The following is a 14,416-nucleotide window of genomic DNA, read 5'->3' on the forward strand; positions in this document are numbered from 1 at the left end:
CCATCCTGGGTGAGTAACTGTGCCCACATAGCTGATTCTTATGCTGTTCCCATCAAATTGAGGACCCAAAACATGAAATTTTTATCCAAAAAAATCAGTTTCCATTTTCCCAATCCGTCTCCAGTCTTGCCTGCAAAGGGAAATCTGGGAGTGCCTTTCACAAAGATATTGACCAAATGACTTCCAATAGCAAATGGGCATATGGGAAATTAAAGATGGTTCATGAACAGCCAGAAACTGGGAAAAGAGGCAAGGTCAGCTGAAGAGAGCCTTATAATTTAGTTCCTGCTGCAGAGACAGATAAGTTGTACGTAGTCCTTAGGTTGACCCAGTGCATAAAAACAAATCATGCAGCCAGCTTTAGAGATAAGCACGGCTTCAGAGTTCCCTGGACAGTGTTTTCCAACACTAATGTACAGTCCAACCCAGGGACTTCAACCAAAGGAACAGATTTGACTGTGGAAATAGTTCTGCTTCCTCCTTTCCTTGCAGTGTAAGTTTGTGCAGAGGGAAAAGCCTACTCTTAAAAGATTAATGCTGTTAGTGTGATTTTGCTAAGTTGTTGTGTCTGTATCTCAGATTTTAGCAGATATTATGTAGTAAAACATAAGTGTGAGACTTTGTCTAACTTTACCCCTTCTTTTTCATGCAAATGCTTCTAGAGGTGGTCAGAACTGTATTTGGTACTGTCATGTGAAAGGCACAAGCCTCTCAAAGTCAGTCTCTCGTAGGCTAAACTTGTCCCTGTCACAAAATCTGTGCTCTGCTTAGCCTGAAGTAGGCACAATACTTCTCGCAGGGAAGGCAGTAGTTGTACAAACCTCTACCTGCTAGAAATCTCCTTTCTCATGGCTGCTGTGGCTGTGTTATGAGAGAGGGACCAAAGGGAAAGCACTGCAAACAATGCTTTTGCCAAAGTAATATAAGCTCTTCAAGTTTTTCCAAACGTGTCAATTCAGCGCCATTCCTTAAGAAGGAGTGAGTAAAGGGTTTGATCCAAAGGCTGGTTGTCAGTAGCAGTCCTGCCCGTTGGCTGCACTGGGGTTTGGATTTGGCCCTAAATCCTACAGCTGTGCCCATTAAAAATTAAGTAAAAAGCCTTGGCAAAGTATTCCAACCATCGTAAACAAACATGTTCCCAATATGAAATGCATTTAATGGAGTTTTGCAGCATTGGTCTCCTGGGCAAGCACATTAGTCTCTGTTTTCCCTCCCTGTCCTAATGGCCACAGCCAGAGGGGGGCTGGTTTGAACTGTGAAGGAGGCTGGTTTTTATCCACATTGAGTGGAGAGGCATAAATTGGCATTCCATATCATCATAAAAAAAACTTCCCAGCAATTATTAAAAGATTCTTATCTCTTGCTCCCTACATGGATAATGAGATCCCTCTCTGCTGGACTGAGACAGCCTGTCTCTCAGCTCACTTAATGAAATGGACCCAAGTTTGCAAATTAGCATAGCCCTGACTCCAAACGTAACCTCTTGTTGTCTAGTTGTACATCAAGGCCCCTGGCTTATGTCTTTTCTTATTAACACCCCGTAATCATGTCAACCCTCTTTAGTTTTCATTTCCTGTTTCCTTTTACAAATTCACTTTTGAGTTTTGAGCACAATGTTGGATGCCTTTGGATGCAGTGAGATTTTATTTTTGTCTCATTTTTAACATTATTGCAGTATAAGTTTATCAGTGGGTCCTGGGGTGGATCAGGGAATCTGTTTTCTGTTCCATATTTTTGCTGGTTGGTTGCCATGTGATCTTAAAGCAGCTCCTTTTGTATGTCTGTGCTCATTTCCCTTCCACTTTTTAGGGTTTTTATTTTGGACTGTAAAATCTCAGCAACAGATATTTTGTCTTGGCCTAAATTTGGTCGGTGCCTTGTAGAGTGTTTTTTTTGTTTCTGCAAGGTTGTCTGTGTAATAGACTATTAATAAAGAACAGTGATCTTGGGCCCTAACAAACACAATATGCTAAAGGCTTTCTAAGAAGTCAAGAAGGATGAACCCTTTGAAACTCTTTTTCTTTCTCTCTCCCCTGATGTGAAACTTCATTGTTGGACCTTGAGAGTAATAAATCAAAGCAGCTGAAAGAAGAAAATCGTGATTTCTTTTGCCCATGTATAGCTGACCCAATCTGCCTTTGATAAGGCAGTGCCCTTCCACTTTATCCACTACCCTACTAATTATCCTTCACTTTCATGAGCACTAAAATCCACTCACACATTAGAATAAAAAAAGAAACAGGGCTGTGATTAGTTGTGTACAGATAAGAAGCAGCCCACAGTGTTAGCTGGGTAATAACATTTTCTAAGACTCCTTTTTTTTTTTTCCCTGGAATTCATTTCCTCTCACATCCATTGCAGTAAAAAGTACTTACAGTTTCTAACACAAAAGATAACTCTTCAATGCAAAGCTTTAGTGTGTGTCTTTAAAAGATTTACTCCTTTATCAAGTATTAATTTAAGAAAGGGTGCCTTGTAGGTAAGGCAACGACATCAGTCGTAGTCTTCAGGGCAGCAGATTTATTAATTTAATAGGTTTATCCATTTTACAGCTTGGATAATCATATTTCACTAAACTGGTACACAAGGAGCCCTCAGCCCATCTGACAGCTTTATTCTTGTGTAAGTTAGCAAGCACATTTTGTACTCATGACCTTGTGAATTGTACAAGTGCGAGGAGCTAGAGGGGAATGACAGACCAAATCCAAGGAACGTGTCAGCATTTCAGTTTTCCTGAACGAGATTTATAAAGGGAACTGTGAGGAACCTCAGCTGAAAAGAGAACTTAAACATTTGTTAATTTATTTGGTTTAAGAAAATATGCAGAATTTAAAAAAATGAAAGATTAATGGAATATTAATTTAAAAAATAAGGACCTAATATGTTTATCAAACACATCAGTTTAACAGTAGAATTGTTCCCCTGACTATAGAGGAGTTGTTCTTGAACTGGAACAACTGGAAAAGAATTGGGCTGGGTTTGTCTAAGGTAAATTCCTTTGGTACATGCTCATGTTTACTCTTCGTGTTTCTCTGTGCTTGCTGTGGCCACTAAATTCCCTCTATAAGTGTCTAAAATTCTTGGAACTGGCTGGGAATTAGAAGATTAAGGCAAGGATGGAGCGAAGATTTTCAAAACGCCTCGATAAAAACCATTTTATAGTTAAAACCCACAGGAATATGTGTTGCTTGAAAGCATTTCTTGTTTGCTATGTAGGAAAGACAGCAAGCACGCACTTCTTTACTGCTTGGCAGTCCTATTGAACTGTTGGGAGAAAAAGAAAATATTTCCCAATTTGTTTAAAAGCTTCACTTAAAACTGCACTTTGTAAAAACCATGTTTCAGTGTCTTGATGAAAAGATGACTTATTCAGGAAGAAGATATTTCCTGTGCAAAATAACATTCAATTGAAAATTAACTTGTGTCAGAAAATTTAACATAAAATTTGGGGCTAATCCTAGTCTGTCCTTTTAATAAAAGCAAAAGCTGAGCTACTTACACTGTACTAACTGCAAGCTCTTCAAATAAAAGAGCAAATACCTGGGACCTCATCATAAAATGGTCCATTTGGCAGCAGGGAAAGAACTGAAAGAATTGTAGACCTCAGGGATTTATTTTCATTTATATTCAAACTCCTTTACACATTCTTGACACATAAAGAGGGGTATTTTGTGCAAATCAGAATCAGGCCATGGAGACAGAAATTTCAAAAGCTTTGAGTATTAGTTGAACATGACAGGGCAGTGCTGAGATACAATGTGCCCTTAATTTACTCTGCTCTATACCCCTCACTTGCATTTCACTCATTTTTGACAGCAGGCGATGCCTTTTCAGCTTCTCTTCGCAGGTGTCAAGGTCTGTCTGTCCAAGTAGAATGCAGAGCAAAGTCAAACACTTGCTCTGAAAGTTTAAAAAACTTCATGCCCTCTTCCAGTCACTTGCACTTTCTGGTTTGTACACAGCAATAGTGTTTGGGTTTAAAGTGTTGTATGAGGATATTTATGTTTGCCAGAGAATTCCTTCTAAAAGGAAATATTATTAATCATATTGCATTTTGAGCTGTTGTATTTACAGCAATGTCTGAACTTTCACCATAAAGTACACAAACAAGTGTCACACAGGGAAAACATTTCTCTTGTTGCTAAAAAGTTAGTACTGCTGCCTGCTGTGCACTAGAAAGAAAAGATATTGTATGAACCTTCTGTTTGGCCCTTTTTTAATTTGCAGGGCCTGAAAATCTAATTGTGTGCTGCCTTTAGGCATGTTCCCTGCAGGTCTGGCAGGATTGCTCTGAGAAATATTTTTGGTTGGTTTTTTTTTGGGATCTTGTGTTCATCTTCCCATCTGGAAGACTGTGAATTGAGGCGACATTTCCAAGGCATTGTCATGGAACTGAAACTCTGATTTAATTTGTGACCATCTGAGGGACACGAAGAAGGTGGCCGGTTGTGCTAGAGGATGCCAAACCCCATCTTGCCTAAAACTGGCAAAAAAGGAACTTCTTGTTAGAGGTGACACCGTGGTCCCAGCAGGCTTTGGAGCTTTTGATCTTTCCCTTTTCTCTTCTTCCAGACTGGAGCCTGTTGTTCACAGAACAGGCTCAATCACAGGGATGTGTTTTAGTTGGCTGTGGATGCGTTACTGGTTGGGATCCCTAATTATTACCAATTTGCAGATTGCCTGGAATGTCTTATTAAAATTCGTGTGGAATGATTGATCATAATCAAAAAATTAATCACCAATCAGCCCTGGCAATTAACATTGTCAAGTCTATTTGCATATATCTGGTAATTTATGCTGCTGCTGGAAGAAGGGACTTTTCCTGAATGTTATTGATTAGGTGAGAAGAGCCAAATGCTTCTTTCACTGGGACACGAGCCTTTATTAGATAGGGCTGATAATGTGTAAGGAACTGAAGTCTGCTGTGACATGGGCATCTTCAAGTGTCTGAAAGGCATTTCTTACATATTAAGAATGGCATATTTTGCTTTAAAAAAGCTTTGACTTTTGGCTCTTGTTTACTGTAGGTGCTTTAAATCCATTAGGATAAAAACACATCATAATATCAGCCTAGGCAGTGAGATTTTCATTGCAAGAAGTTATTTAATAGATGTTGTTATTTACTGTTATGAATAAGAAATTTGCAGGCTTGCAATTAATTTGATGAATTGTGGTATTTAAGCTACGAAGAACTGCATAACAAAGTCTTAGTAGAGGTTGACAATAGTCTGCACTGTTCAGTCAGTGGATTTTTTTAATACCTTTTAAATATTTCTGCATTGTTTTTCTTTTTAAATTAATATTTTTATTAATGTATTTGAGGTTTATTATCCAGTCATCAACACTGATTTTTTTTTTCAAATTTGCTTGGAATTGCTTATGGGATAACACATCTGTTTGAGATGTTATAAGTCTGGTCATGGTTTCTGGAGTTTATAACCTTTTTTTCACTGTAACCTTTGGTTTTGCTTCAATACCTTTCTGTGTCTCTCATACCTGGTGCTGTAACTGCAACTACATGAAAATGCAGGCTCTACTATCATAAATTAATTTTTCATTTATAACTGCTTAAATATTAAGAGCAAATTAATTTAAGCCAATAGGCAGAGTGATAACAGTTTATTCTCTGGCCATGTCGGCCCTACTCGTGATAGCACAATTAAATCTATTCCAATAACCAAAGAGGGTCAACAATTTAAGTGACAAAATTATACTGAAAAGAAAGGCCAGCAAAACCACGATTTTTCTCTCTAGTGTCTGAATTTAAAAGGCAGAACAATGCAAAATATGTTTAATTTAAAAATTTACATTCCTTTGATTGATATTAATTCTTAGTTGTAGGTTTGTTGTAAGCTAGAAATCTTTGTAGTTCATAGAGGATTTTAAAATAACCTCTTGTATTGAAACTCTAAAACTCTGTGCTGATTTTAAAACTAAAAAGTGCTCTCTAAAATACATGAGTAAATAATAGGAAGCTCTATTCCTAACATAGCCAGATTGGTTTGTTCCTTGATGTCAGCTCTGTGCTTATCTCAGTCTTTCTTGAACGAAGATATTTTTTCTTATTTATCTGTCTGTATACATTAATCTGTTTTGCCCGCTTTGAATGCCTGCATCCTTAATGCCAGTAATATATTTCTCTGGGTTTCTTGACTTAATTTTTCTACCATTATTGAATCCTGAGGTTGATTTGAAATGGGAACAAATCGGACTCCGGCTCCGATACAATAATCAGACCCACAGTTGCTCCTTTTTCTTTTGGTGAGCATTAAGTGATCTGAGAAGAGCCCCGTCAAACCCCGACGATACCCTGAGATCTTGGATTAACCAGTCATCACATCTGTTTTTTGCTGAAGTTAGTTGGTAACCATGAGATCTTGTCACGGCAAAGTTCAGAGGTTAATTGAAATCAGAGAGGCATAACCCATTCAATTGTCCCGTTAATTACGCCCAGCTCCTGCCTCCCTCCTGCAGCCTCCCGTCCCCACCGGCCACAGGGGACAGCTGCCACTGGCCTCCTGTCACCCAGCGGGATGGCTGGGAGAGCTGGAACGCCTGAGTCACTGGAGCCCATAAAAAATGCCTGCAGGAGGGGAAGGGGGCATGTTTTGGAGGAGAGGGAGCTGGTGACATCCCCATACATCATCCCCCAGCCACAGCACTACCAGTTTGTGCTGAGAGCTGGTAATGCTCTGAGATTAATGGCAGGTGTGCTTTGCTCAGTGCAGAGCTTTGGTTGGGGAAAATGGGGAGGAGTTGGTTGGGATCCTGGGAGACTGGCAGGGATTTCTGGCAGTGGTTTGCAGGGATGGTCTTTATGCTGCGGGAGTTCGTATTGCATTGGAGGAGTAATATTTTATGGTTCAAAATATATCAATTTCCTTTCTTCTTTCACCAAATTGATATGAACAGTGGAATTTTGCTAGTAACTATTAATTATCAAATGTTGTGGTGGTAACTTTCTCCAGGGTTCCTGCAGTCAGCAGTTACGCACTATTTACCCTACAGTAACCAGAGAAGCACGGCAGATTTCAGAACTGAAGGGACATTAAAATGTTAAAATAGAGCTGAATCTTGTAAATCTATACTGACCTTGGGGAGAGAGGGGGGGAAATTATTGCCTTCAGTGGGAGCTGACTTTGGTATGGACAAAAAGAAGTCTTCCCACTTGGGGTAGTTTTGAAGTTTTGAGCATAGGATGGAAAATCACTTTGAGACATTACTTAGAGATGGGTGGACTACAAGTGTCCTAAAAGCTTCAATACTCAGATAAAGAATCTAAAAATCTCACCTTGTGTGTTTGTCCAAATTTACCTGATCTAAACCCCAATTTAATGAATATTAAGCACAGGCCTGCAAGACCCTTTCCTCCCTTTCTCTTCTCCCAGCTGCCTCTCCCAGCCAAAGCCCGGCTCTCCGGTGCATCCCAGCCAGGCTGGAGCAGAGACCCTGCTCTGTGCCCAGCTCCTGCTGTTGTGTGTCTGTACAAATGTCAGTGCTGTGTCCCTGGGGAAATGCAGTCTGCAGTCAGTTTGTGCTCTCACATGCTGCACAAACCCGAGACAGACCCACCCCTTGTCTTTATTCGCTGATGTTAATCTCAATTCTTTTTAATCTGGGTTCAAGTGATTGTTCTCAATACTAGGGGGTGGCACTGTGGGTATTACAGCCTGAAATGAGGGCCATGTTCCAATCTCAGTGAAGTTTATAAATCACCCAAATGATTCTTAGGAGGAGTTCTCCAATCTCTTGTTACTCAGCCCCCAGAAATAACAATGTAACAGTGCTGGTAGAATTTTTTTTTTTCTGCAAACGCTTTCAAATGAAACATCTTTGTATCTTCTTTCAAAAAAGGCAAAAGCAAATCCCAAACTGTTGAAATCTTGTTAATGAAAACTGATTTTTTTTTTAATTTCACAGCTCTTATTTCTTTTCAAAAAAACAAAAATTCTCCTAAAAACTCTCTTGGTTTGATAACCAGCAGCAGCATTTTCTGGTTGTTTCTTTAACTAAAAAAAAGATCAAAGCTACCTGGTTCTATTTGATTTTAATGCACAAATAGTACTTTGAAATGTGACTTACCTTCTGACAAGCAAATAAAAATTATCATTTCTATTCTGTATACACTTAGAGCTAATACTTCATAAAAGCTTCTCCTCTGATGGGGTGACAACATATATAGACTATACACAACCATGAAAGGTTTTTTCTCTGTAATTTATGTGTCCTAGCCACATACTGAGCCCATACACTGTGGAGGAGGAGAAGGTAAATCAATCAAGGGTGATTTCCAGTGAACAGCCATATCACATCTACCACCCATTTGCTCTTGGCTGGCTGAGAAATGAAGCAATTTAAACCTATTGGGTCACACTGAAATGGGGGCCAAAATCTTATCAATGTGCTGCACACAACGGAGCCTCATTTCATCTTCATTTCCAGAGGTCCATGGGCTGCAGCGTGTCCCCGCAGTCCATCAGTGTCTCTGGCATTGCAGCCAGCTCCTGGCTGCTCAGCTGGTGCCAGAGGTGAAAAAAACAACTCTTTGGTATGAAAGGGGAGGCTCTAGATTGGAACTTTTTTGATCTACAGGAAAAAACACAGAAGAAAACACAATTAATGTTCAGTTATAATGCAGATGTGAAGATAAGCCTGAGAAATCCAATGTTAAGGTGGGATGTGAGATGGGAAAATAAATGTTCTCCATTCACTTGCTTAATGTTTCATATAATCTTGGAAGTGTTCCACTGCCTGACCCTCATGTTTTCAGATTATTTCCACATCTGTCTCAAAGCCATACCCTCCTCAAATGGACCAAGCAGCTAGTTTCTTAGTTAAAATAATAAAAACAAAGTGTAAGAGCACCCCAAGCGTGCTGAAGCTCCCCACAGCTCATGCTCTGTGCAGAGGAGAGCACCTGGAAAGGCTCAGAGCCTGTCCCAAGCCTGCAGGCAGGAGTAACACACGGCTTGTGTTCACTGCTGGGTTTTCCTGTTCCTTGTTGCTTCATATTAAAAATGAAATTCCATATGGACTTTTTAATGGTTGCTTGGAAATTGGATGTCTGACACCCCAGAGGGACGTACTGGAATTCTGTAGCTGATTGCATTTCTCCCTTCTCCCCCACAGGAGGAGTCAAAGGTTATGGTCCAGAGGAGAAGGAGTTTGTCGGCAGCAGGTTCTCCTCAAGCTGGGAGGAAGCTTCTTCCCTTCAGTAGTGTGGGTAGGTTGTGTGTGGATGTAAATGAATTTAGGAATCTGATCCAAAATAAACTGAAATGAACAAGAAATTTGAGGCTGACTCCAAAATAAATTGTTCTCATCCTAAACATTGGCAAAAGGAGTAAAAAAAAGCAAGCAGAAATAAAGAGGCAGTTCAGAGCTAGGCAGAAATCTTCATCCAAATCTCTTTTGTTTTTTAAACTGCTTAAGGAAGAATAAAAGGGCTTCTCTGAACTATAACACTTCTAAACAGCTTTTTGAGCACTTCAGAAATAAGAATATCTTTAATATCTCTTGCCATGTTGCTCTCTCCAGTGTGATGTTACCCTTCTCCCAAGGGACCTGGGCTTATCTATGCCAGGGTCACACAGGATGGTTCATAGCAAAATATCTCACCTGAATCTTCCAAAACATGTTGCAGTGCCCTGGGATGCTCGGTCTTGTGATGCCTGCAGGGATGTCAACACAGGAATGGGCAGGGAGACCCATTGCCAGCATCTGTTATTGAACTTGGGCTGCTGAAGTATGGCTCTGCACAATATTTCAATAAATCTTCTCTCCACTATTTAGTTAGGGAGACAGAAATCTGTCCTTGCACCCGGGTGTTGTTATGTGAAACAATGACAAGCAGTTAACAGCAGTATTTGCAATTCCAAATATTTAGAAATCATGAATCAGTTTTCCAGATCTTAGAAATAATGAAATAGTTTTTTAAGAAGAATATTTCACGTTATGTCTAATTTCTGCCTTCTGAACTCTTTTGGGTGCGTTTGGTTTACTTGTAAAGTATTTCAAGAGAAATACATGGGTTTGAAGCTTGCTTTTAAAAATGACACTCAGCTTCTGACATATTCCTGTCTTCTAGATCTGAGCTTTAACAGCAAGACTAAACATTCTTGGTATATTTATATGTGCTAATAAATGCAAACTCCTTGCCAAAACCATATCCCCCACAATATGCAGAGAGCATCAGAAGTGAAAAGTAAATTAAATCTGTGACTGTTTCCTAGTTCTGTACTAGAGGTTGCACAAATTTAAAGCAAGTGTGGGTTATAGCCAAATTTTGTTGCATGGGTTTCATTTACAGTCACATTGCTGTTGTCAGCTAGCCAGTAACCTTTATTCTAGCCATCAAACATCATCATCATTAAAAGTTCAAGACATAGAAGAAATAATTAATATAATAATATTTTTAAATTGTCTTCTGCTTTTCTGTAGGGTTTACCTTACATTTTTCTGCTCTAAAATTTGTTTTCGTCATTCATTTGAAAGGTGACAGCTAAAACTTTGAAAATGAAAGTTGAGGTTCATAACAATCATCTAATGGCTGAGGCCAAGGTGGTAATGAAAGCATCAGTCATCTTGAGACCTGTGATGTATTCACAGGAATTAACAAAATCACTTGAGCTGGCAGTGAAGGAGAGGTTGTCTTGTCATCAGGTCGCTCTGCCTGTATGCGATTTTATTTTAAGACTGTTGCTGCATTCTCAGGGTCTTTAAAGACTTTATATAGATTTTCTTTGAAAATGTGCTCTTTGTAATATATAGGCATGGTTGTTTGCAAGCAGACACAGTTTGCAAGCAGGCCCAGTCCAGCTCTAGCTTGGTGTTATTAAAACATGAGCAGTCTTTTCTTGGAGCTGGTTCTCACCTGGCCAAAGGATTGCCTCCTAACTGTCCTGTGCTGCACCCTGTGACATCTGTGTCCCACTGCCCAGCCCATACATGCAGGCAGGATTCAGTCCTCAGTGCAGCAGATTGCTCCTCGCTCTGGTGATGGCAAAAATTAGATTCCCTTGACTTCAGCTGTAGTTGTAAAACTTGCCAGACACTGAAGACTTCCATACTTTTCTGTATATGAGCACCACAGAGTTTGATGGAGTTTGCCTGCTCCAAGGAGCTGTGCCAGTGTTTTTAGGAAGGTTTTTAAAAAAGAAAGTATATTCCAATTGTTGCCCTTAACTGAGATAATATTGCAGAAATCTGTGTAGCTGATTGGCCTGACCAAGCAAACAGCTTTTTGGAAGTCTCCCGATATGAAATATTCCAGCCCTCATATTGTTCTTCTACACAAAGTGCATGGAGAAAATAAGCAATAAAATACCAGATGGATTTCCTTTGAAATGTGATTACTATCCAGGTGCAGTCCCCACCTTTCATAGGCAAAGATTTCCATCATTTTAATAGTATTCTTTTAAGTTATAGTATCAGCATCTCCTGACCTGAGCTATCGGCCAGCGCACTGCACACATGGTACTGGGGAAAAAGAAAGGCTTCACCTCTCAGTTCTCTTTTATCACTGGCTTTTTGTCCTGAGAAGGGGAATTGAAATCCCCATTGGTGCCCACCTGGGCAGTGACTTTCTGGGGGGGAGCTGTACTGAAATTCATTTGGTCTTCACAGAAAGCCAAGCAAGAACATTTTCCCCCCTCCTCTTTTCCTTGCAAAGAAGCAGACCAATAAAATAATAACAATAATAAAAAAAGGCATAACCAGTCTCCCCTCCCATTCTGACACGTTGAGTGACAAAATTCAGATCAAGTCTGTAAGGCAAAGTGAGAATGCAGTGAAAACAGGGGCTTTATTTTAAGGGCAGAGCTGTGAACTTTTTAACTCTCTCAGTGCTGCCGGATGTGCCTCTTCACACCATACACAGCTGCTGAAGGCTTCCAGGGACTGTGGGTGGTGGGTGAGGAAAGGGGAAGAGGTAATTCAGCTATGCACAATATTTCCCATAAGAAATAAAGCAATAGAGTCTCACCTCACTGCCTGTTTTTCCACATGTATTGAGACGGGAATGTATTTATATAACCCTATTAAAAGGGACCACTCAGTAGCGAACTTGGTCTTTAAATAGCTACTGTTCTGCATATTCCCGTCTCCAAACTCCTCAATTTCAACTCACACCCACTTACATTCTTTTGACATATTCCTCAGGTTTGGTTTTTTTAGTGACTTTGGGGTCAAATCCAAAACTTATTGAAAGCAGTGGAAAGACATTCGGTGAATTCAGTGGAATTTGGATAATACTCTTAGAGCTCAGATACCATGGTGATAAATGCAATAAATTACGTAGACAAAAGTGGCCCATTTTGGGCTAGCTCTGCTTCTACAGAAACAAATTAAACTGTTGCTGTTGACTGCCAGAGGAATTGGTTCTGCCCCTTCCTTGGTGGCATTTAAGCAGCTCTCAAAACAGTTTGCAAACAAGGGGAATATCTTTATCTCCCATTTACAGGATGGAATAAACTAAGACACAGAGCCACGACTAAACCTGGAAGTCAGGCAGTGCAAAAGAGCTGGAATTAGACCCAGATACCAGTCCCTGGACCACCCAGTGGAAAAAGAGTCTATTAGCTGCTAGCAGGCTCACAGACTCTCCTGGTGCTCCCATATCCCAGCGGTGCCAACAGGAGTGGAGAGGGCAACCAATGTCGTCCCGTAAATCGCTGGGTGTTAATGAACTGCACAGCCCTGCAGCAGCCGTTTGTTTTTACCACCAAGATACATTATTTCATCCTTCCCCCCACCTCAGTGTCCATATTTTCCCTTTGACTCCTGTTATTTTGGTTCCATTTAGCAAGTACATTCTTGGTTTTTTTCCCCTGTGTCCCTCCAGCCACCTTAGTTTGCCTTTTTTTTTCCTTCTTTCCCTTAAAATCTTTTTTTTTTTTTCTCATTCGGTGCACTAAGTGGATTTATGACCCATTTAGGCAGCTTACAGTGGCATTGCTTTTACAGTTCAGAGGCAGAAGGGCCATAAAAAGATTTACAGTTACAGCAAGAATCTGTTGCATATAAGTTCAAGATCCAAATTAGACAAAGGGAGCGGGGCTGTGTGAGTGGCCAGTAAAAGAAGCCTGGAAACAAAAACAAATGAAACTGCTGTTAGAGGAGGAGATTGGGGTGGGAGCAGAGAAGGAGGAGGAAAAGTTGCCTGTTAACTTCACGTTACTATTGCAACAGCTCTGTTAATTCTGTTATATAAAGCCCTTTTTCCTCCTTTTTTCCTCTCTCGATGTTGTTGTTGGACAGATTTCCTTTGCAAACACAAATCTCAAACTGGAGAGCAGCAGCTTCACACAGTAGTTGAGATTCCAAGGCAGATATTCCCAGGATGTTGGCAGCTGTTTTTGCTGCTGCTGGGACTCCAGGATACAAACACCAGAGAATAAGCCAAGTGGCTGATGGAATAGGACTGTGGTCAGAGTGGAGGCCTTCAGGTTGCATTGCACGAGGATAGTCAGGCATTTAGTAGAAGCTGGAGACAGGGAAATAGATTTGATCCTCTCCCACACTAGATTTTTCTTGCTGATTTCAAAAGTAACAGAAGACCAGGCTTGACCAGATCCATAACAAGCTGAGGTAAAAGGGAGATTTTTGACACTGAAGGAACAGGTGTGGGCTGTGCTGATACAGCTACAGGGCTTGGCACTGGTTGGAATGCTGCTGGAGCCAGCCCAGGTAGACTGTGCTTACCCACAGAGATCCCCTCCACTGGAGTTCTTGACATTGTTTGGTTCCTTGGACCTTGTTTTTTGGTGTCTTGCCTATTCTTTACTCACTGTGGGCTCGTAGGTCTCCAGTAAAATTAGTGCTAGTGGTGGTGGGGAGTTCACTGGGATCCTGTGGATGAAAAAATTCTCCTTAAAGATAGACCTTTAATCCACGTTCTTTGCTCCCACACATTCTCACATGGATGTTAATACTCAAGTTTCTGGATTTCTATAAGAGGAGAAAAGAAATCATAATGCTTTCCCTAAACCCTTCTAGATCTAGGTCTTCCTCCTTCAGAAGAAAAGTCTCCTAATAGGAAGAATGGCAATATTTTAGAGGGTTTGGCTGGTGTTTTCCTTTCTAGAGGAAGAGGCAGTAAGAGAAAAGTTTCAGCCTAAACCAGAAACAACATATCACTCAGACCCCTATTAAAATCCAACATCTAATTGGCAATTGCCAGCTGGACATCTCTTCCCCCTTTCCCCCTGCCCAGCCCAGTGTCAATCCATAAGTGCAGCTGGACCTCTCAGGGCTGCACCCGTGCAGTGCCTTGCTGCTGGTTTTGTTTCCTGCACGTTCCCAGTGCTGGGCACAGCATCCCTGTAGCTCTGCTGTGCCGCCAGCTGGCTCCCTGCCCAGCTGGTGTTCCGTGTGCCCCATCAGCCCCAACTGGCCAGGCACTCAGGGCACTGCTGAA

General features: G+C 40.8%; 1 long non-coding RNA gene across 8 annotated transcripts in view; it reads left to right on the forward strand.

The window, feature by feature from the left end:
• Positions 1-14,416, forward strand: part of LOC108446335 — a 129,580-nt gene that overhangs the window by 82,022 nt on the left and 33,142 nt on the right. For all 8 annotated transcript variants that reach the window (XR_001861502.1, XR_001861499.1, XR_001861500.1 and 5 more), the window contains one exon: positions 9,130-9,223. This is a non-coding gene — a long non-coding RNA (uncharacterized LOC108446335). The remainder of the gene's footprint in view (positions 1-9,129; positions 9,224-14,416) is intronic.

This window comes from Corvus brachyrhynchos, unplaced genomic scaffold (genome assembly GCF_000691975.1).
Source record: "Corvus brachyrhynchos isolate BGI_N302 unplaced genomic scaffold, ASM69197v1 scaffold10, whole genome shotgun sequence".
Taxonomy (NCBI): domain Eukaryota; kingdom Metazoa; phylum Chordata; class Aves; order Passeriformes; family Corvidae; genus Corvus; species Corvus brachyrhynchos.